Genomic DNA, 7,052 nt, shown 5'->3' on the forward strand with positions numbered 1-7,052 from the left:
AAGCAGGGGGAAATATTGTCGAGATTATCCTCCTGTCACACTTTTAGAATTAAGAATTTCATTAATCACTGAGGAGTTCAAAGATCTGTAAATCTGATTCTGTTCGCACTTCCACTGGTTTGACACTGATGCAGCTGTGAATCCGTTCCCTGCAAATGAGGTCCCCCAAATTGCATATGCATAACTGAGAGGAATCAAGTTTGTAAATGTTATGATTTTCATAGTCTCAACCAGCAGTTTTAGCAAACTTGAGCAGGAGCCCTGAAATCGGCCTGGCTTGTGTAGCAGAGCCTCTTCAGAAGAAAATACGAATGAAGGCAAATTTTTTTTTCCCATTACTCTGCTCAAGCATTACAAAAAGTAAAAACGCAATAAAATGTCCTTAAGATACATGTGGTTGTATACACAGCTTTCTCAAGCAATAGAATTATTCAGCTTTTGGTCTTGTGCTTCACAATACCCTCAACTAAGCCAATGTTTTACTACCACCCTACACAATTTACTCACAAGTTTGTTTATACATAAATAGACACACACGCTAGCAATTTTTTCTCAGGCTAGATAATATGCCCCAGAAGTACAGACAAAATATAGGAAAAAAATGAAAGAACAGTGCTCTCTTTCTTCACCACTTTTGGTTTTTTGAAAAAAATTTTTGAAAAAGACAACAGGAGAGGTTCTGAAAGCATAATTTTTTCTTTGTTTTACCCACTCGTTCATCATGGCCAACACTAATGAAGGAAATGAAATTACACCTACACAGCAATGAAAACAGGAAAATGGGACACCAAGGTACAGACTTAACAAGAAGAAAAAGGGTCTCACCAAAACATATTATCAAGAAGGAATCAACTCTTGTACATGTGAAAGCACATAAGCTTCACCCAAGCTTTTGAAGAACTCTGTTCAGCTGTCTCGGGAAGAGCATAACCACTGGAAAATGCAACAACTACATCTGAATAGAATAGCAGAGGATGTTTTCTCACACAGAAAACTTGTCTCAAGAATTTATCACAGGAAAAACTGAAAGAAACCTGAATTTAGCCATTAAATCTTAAGCTACATCAGAATTACACTATGAATGGTCTCAAACCAATTTTCCACCCCACAGCTACACTTATATCTGCCTTTCCCTTCCGTAGCTTACCACCCATTACTGCATCCTTGAAACCGCACATCATGATTGTACATCTCAGGATCTCACTTGAAGCGGCAGAAAGAGTAGCAAAGTAGCAGATCCCTGGTGCTACTGAATCAAGGACATAGAGGGAAAGGTCAGTTTAGAGAAAGTCCAAGTCATCTGTTTTTTCAAAAGAAAAAAAAATAATTCGAGAAAATTTTCTTTGGGAAGCAGGGACACTTTGGAATAGATGCATCCTCAGCGGCTTAGCATGCTAGGCAAAGATGAAGGCTGACAGGGTGAACTGCTGGTGCAAGAGACATCTAGACTACTTCAATGCTAGCATGTCGGGCAAAGACTACATCTCTAACTACAGAACAGCGAGTTTCTAACAGAAATGCGTCATTTAGAACATTTGTCTGTACGCCTGTACTTCAGCCACACTGGTGCTCAAGCACAAAGCACTTCCAAAGATCTGCATTTAGTCTGTGAACAGAGGGGTAGCTAAAGCTCTGCTCATTCCTCAGAAGAAGTCTAGCTGCACCTGGTGTAGACTGTCAGTGAAAGCGGATCCACGCTACAAAGCCAAGACTTTGGGCAGAAGCAGCTGAGGAATAGAGATGTGTCCTGTTTGATGATCAGAGAGGTAATCCCCGCTCCCTGCAGTGGGAGTGGCAGCCTTCAGCAGAAGGGCAGCAGCAAGACAGTGATGGTAGTAACAGATCTTCATTGTTATGTTTGCTACATCTTTGGTCTCAGCAAACATACCACTGACACTGCCGTAAAATCACAGGCCTTTGGCAAGATGCATGTAAAATATAAACATGCAACAATCAATCAAAGGCACAGAAAGATGGAAATGGGGAGCATGGCACTGTGCTGAGAGAGGGTTACAGAAACTATGCATTTTCCTGAATCCTCCCTAAAAGTGCTACACATAATACTCTCCAGTCTAGAAACCCTCTCTAAGAAGAGTCAGAAGAATAAATTAGATTATTTTCTAAAGTGCAAAACGTTGCAGGGATGCTTCTGGTCCAGTCCTTTTTCTACACACTAATGTTTTATTTCAGAAAACACAGTACCAAAGGACAAGCCTTGAAAGAGGTATCTGATCTAAGCAAAAGTTGTTGGAAGCACAGCACATGAAGGACGACTTTCCACATGTAAACCTAACAGTTAAATCTGAGGAACTGGGCTGTTCACCTGAAGAAGTGAACTGTACTTCATCAGGATCTACTAGAAATTGGGAACCTCCCAAAAGCAGATGCTGCTGATTACTTAAGGGAAAAGAAGGGAAAAAGATTAATGATAAAATTTACCTCTCTCCCTGATAGATAATGGGTTAGATGACGTGTTCATTTGATCAGCCAGCTAAGTCTTTACTCCATCTACCTGATCCCTAATGAAGCAAATTAAAAGTTCTCATGAAAAAAATACTCTTTAAGTATGATGTCATTTAGCAAAATACAACATAAATCATATGCTACATACCACCTGTAACAGAATACATACAAGTGATAATCTTTACAAGAAATGAAAAGAAAAAAGCAGCTCATTATGGGCTATCAGTGGAAACGAACGTTAGCTGGAAGCTGCTGAGTCTAGAGGGATAGATGTGTTTTAGCAAAGCACAGAACACTGAAGAAAACATCACAGGTTGTGAACTATACTCCTAACCCTACGAAGTTTGCTAGAAGACTTCAACTTTATAGCATCTCTCCTTATGTTTTACTTCATATTAGACTCCTTCATCATGACTGTATACTTTGGGGGTGTATACTGTATACTTTTGGGGGTCTGTGCTCAGCACTTCTAGAAAGAGTCTAACTGAACAGGCTCAGATCTCCACTTGGAGCCTCCAGACAACAAAATGTTTGTTTCTCAAACCAAAGATAACAAAAGCAATTTTACAAATATATAAATGTAGCTTGCTCACAAAGCCAAAGATTGTTCAGAAATCTAGCTAACAAGAAAATCCAGGATTTAGGGTGTTCACGTGATCTGCCACCTTTGACTCAAATATATCAGGCAAAACCATCCAAGTGTATCTGATGCTCCATTTGTCTTGAATACAAAGCCATTCCCACCACATTACTCAATCACATTCTTATCACTTTAGCATTAACTTTATTCTAAGATTCCATTTCAGTGCAACCAAATGTAGCAGACACCAGTAGGACTGCCAGAGATACATGAGCATAAGGCTGATTTTAGAAATCTGCTTAAGTTTCTTTTGGTTTTGTTTTTGGGTTTTTTTCTTCCTCGGAATGCATCAGTAAAGGAAACCCACCATCTCTGGAGGGCACCAGAATTCAGAAGAACAGAGACATGTCTCTGCAGGTTGACAAAAAATTCTTCATGTTATACGGAATACAACCACCTTGTAAATATAGATGCCAAGGAGTCAAAAAAAAAAAAAAAGTATAGAGTATTGGATACACCTCAACTGCAGAAATGCCTGTGCTAATTACATCAGTGACACAAGTTAAGTGCACAGTAATCAGACGACAAAGTGTTAACAGTCAGTGAGTTGCCATGTAATTACCGTTGCATCCAATGGAGTTATCCAGTACTGTACGTACTGCATTGTTCCTGTTATTATGTGGTAACTATCAAATTACCACGTGTCATCACTCTAACATTAGGTTGATCCACTATGGAAATTCATTCTGCTCAACAGCAGTCTGAATTCTTCATTTTGTCCCTCTGGTGATGTGGACAGGTGGATTACACACTGAGCTATGCTAAAGGTTAAAGGACTAGGTTAGGCACTTCATAGATTAAACCTGATCAAACAGCCTGATTCTGCCACCTTTTCCCACTGTGAGTTTCATTACTCTACTGCAGATGGGATAATACTTGACAGGGTACTACTATCTGTCCCAAAGCGATCATTTTCTCCTCAAATTTCGTGTAAAACCTACAGCAACTTTCCCTCTCTAGAGCTATAGTAGTTACTATCTTTTAAAAAATAGAGTAGAAAAGCAGGTTTTGCTTGCTGTAAATGGAAGGGAGTCAAAGATGTCAGGAGATCCATTTAGGAACTTACACTGTCACTAATCTATTTTACCGGGAAGACATACAGAAAATAATACTATGATAGGAGGAAAGACTGTTGTTTTTTTTTTTAAGGGACAAACAGATATAGATACATCATTATAAGCTTTGGTTCGCATATTTTCTGCATGTATATTTCTGCGGAGAACAAAATTAAGTGTTAGAAGTGTTTTAAAATAACATTAGGAATACACACACAAGCCTTGGAAATAGCCCAAGCGAGGGAGCAAAACTGCAAGTGTAGCTCTCAACCTGGGAACCTCCCACACTACAACAAACTCATTAGCAACTGCTAACAAGCCACCTGGTGTGAGCTACATGATAAGTGAAAATACGACGGCAAGGATTTTATGAAAATGGTTATCACCCATCAGTGCATTCACTACGAGGAGTATTTTGCACATATATTTTACATTAACACTTGGAAGGTGCTCAGATGTTATGTGAATGGGAGCCCACGCAAGGGCCTGCACAGGTGACAGAGTGGTTTCAAGGGCACAAGATTGTTCACTATTAGCTTCAGTGACATCTAAATAGGTGCACGGCCAAATTTATACACAAATAATGAAAGTCAAAGACATTAAGGGAACAAAGACAATTGGGTAATTATGTAAATAAAATTTGAAATATTATAAAAGATTTATCAAAATGAGGAGAGAGTCCGTCTAGAGAAAGTAAGATTTATTGACAACTGCCATGTTTCATCAGGACTGGCCTTGGTTTGCAAGTGTGTCTGAATCAACATCAAGGTAAAACACACCTTTTTTTGTCTTCTGAAGACAGGCCTGACGTCTCAGAAAAACCCATGGTAACAAACATTTTCTCTGCAGAACAATTCCACCTCAACAGCTGCAGCTCATGGTTGAGTTCTTTGAAACAGTTCATCGATAGGTAAAGGCTACATCTGGTAAAAAGCAGCTAGAAGGCAGCTTTTTCACAAAACAGCCCACCTCCCTTCCCCTTTGCCTTTTGCACAGAGCCTTTCTGACCACTGCTACATCTGTGTCAACCTGCCAGCAGCTCCATGGCTCAGTACCACAGCACTGGAGATCATGCAGTTTGCAAGTATCAGGAACGTGCAGCAAGTTAGAAACCATGCGTTTATAGACAAATCATGCATTGTTGCCTCTTCAACAATGTACCTCCAGCCTTCTTCAGCACTTTCTAGAATCCCTTGCAGAATCCATCACCCCTTCTGCGTCCCATCGTTTCAAAGTTGTTTAACATGGAACAGCAGTCAGCGGACCCAACTGACAACTGGAAGCAATTTCAACAGAAAACCAGAAGCAAGGAATGGAAACCGGCGCATGTCTTCATATTACATCTAGGTTGTTCTTACACTGTCAAATATAGTGCCTCCAAATCACAAGTGATATTGCTCTTTTTATAGCAACAAACATGGTGGAACAGCACACGCATAATTCAGGAGGTTTCACCACTGTGGCCCCACTCTAAGGGGACACAGTAAAACAGTAACAGCGTCCCACCTTGTTTACACTACATCTTGCACCACTTACCACCCCAGCAGTGAGACATGCACCTAATTAACTGGGCGGTAGCCTTTTACAACAGTTCTGCTGCTCAGGATCTACCCTTCCCTCTAAACAACAACATTGAGTTCAAAAAGATCCGAGTTACTTAACTCGATGTCACATCTGAGAAACTGCCCTGCGAAAAACTTGTTTCCTTACAGAGAGCTTCTGTGTGAGCACGCGGATACTTCACCGATGCAACGACCACCGTGTCCGGCACCGCGATCTTCCCAAACATTGCCCTAAATAAAAGCTTTGGGGCCTGTGCTACCTGTGCTGCTCATGGAAAGTAATGAACCAAGTGATGGGAGAGGGAGAACGAGGACTTTGTCTCTTTAATTTTGCATGCATGAAAATGTTTTTAACCACTAAGGTCATACCTGCGTGTGATGACTGACAACTTTTCAGCTTGATTCAAAGCAAACAGCTGTTGGTTTGATTGCCTAGCAACTAAAAGTTGATGGATGACCCTTAAGATGGATAACTACCATAAATCACCTCATTCAGACTCTCAGGGAAAAAAATTAAAAAACAATGGTTTTCATGACATTTGCTGCACTCCATAATGTGCCATGATAAATTTGGCTGCCTTATGGATGCACAGTTGTGGCTGCTGAAATTAGACACTTTTGTTTTCTGCATTCTGCAGTTCCTGCAGCCCCCTCTGTAAGGTGTGTTCATATTAATATACTCCACTGTCAGAAGAAAGCAGAATACCAGAAGCTACTGTCAGTCACCACAAGGCAGGGAGAATCGGTATTGAATCTCTGCATCACCAAACAGCTTTTAATCAGGAAACAGCAGTCTTATATCATAGCTATGGCACTGGGCTACATGCATTAATAATGGTTACAATATATTTAGTGTAATGACTTGACCCCGGTCAACATTATTGATGCCGTGATTAATATGAATTTGATAAACTGCTTCCTCTTTGAAGACATTTTGTATGTTTCCCAAGCAAGAGAAAAATACTTTTTATGTACAAGTAAATATAGCAGGCCTTCACAGAGGCATTGTGATCTCGGCTGCACAGGTGTAAACATAGTTTTCTTAGGATTTATACTACTGTCCCTAAAATTGAAATCTAGACCACAATAAAGGGCGGGGGGAAGAATCCTCATTTTCATCTCATTAATAGAAGGGAAAAATTAAAAAAATCCAACCCCCCCCAAACCATGATTCTAAATGGAAGGCCATATTCCTCCCAGAGAGCGTTCAGACAGAAAGGGAAATTCCCTTTTATTGTTCTAGATAATAGGATTTCACTTTTTGTTATGTACAGAATACATACGCATTCAAAAACAGATGTTCATAATTGTTTCTATTGTTTGGATTTTTTT

The sequence above is a fragment of the Buceros rhinoceros genome, unplaced genomic scaffold (genome assembly GCF_000710305.1).
Source record: "Buceros rhinoceros silvestris isolate BGI_N320 unplaced genomic scaffold, ASM71030v1 scaffold9913, whole genome shotgun sequence".
Taxonomy (NCBI): Eukaryota; Metazoa; Chordata; class Aves; order Bucerotiformes; family Bucerotidae; genus Buceros; species Buceros rhinoceros.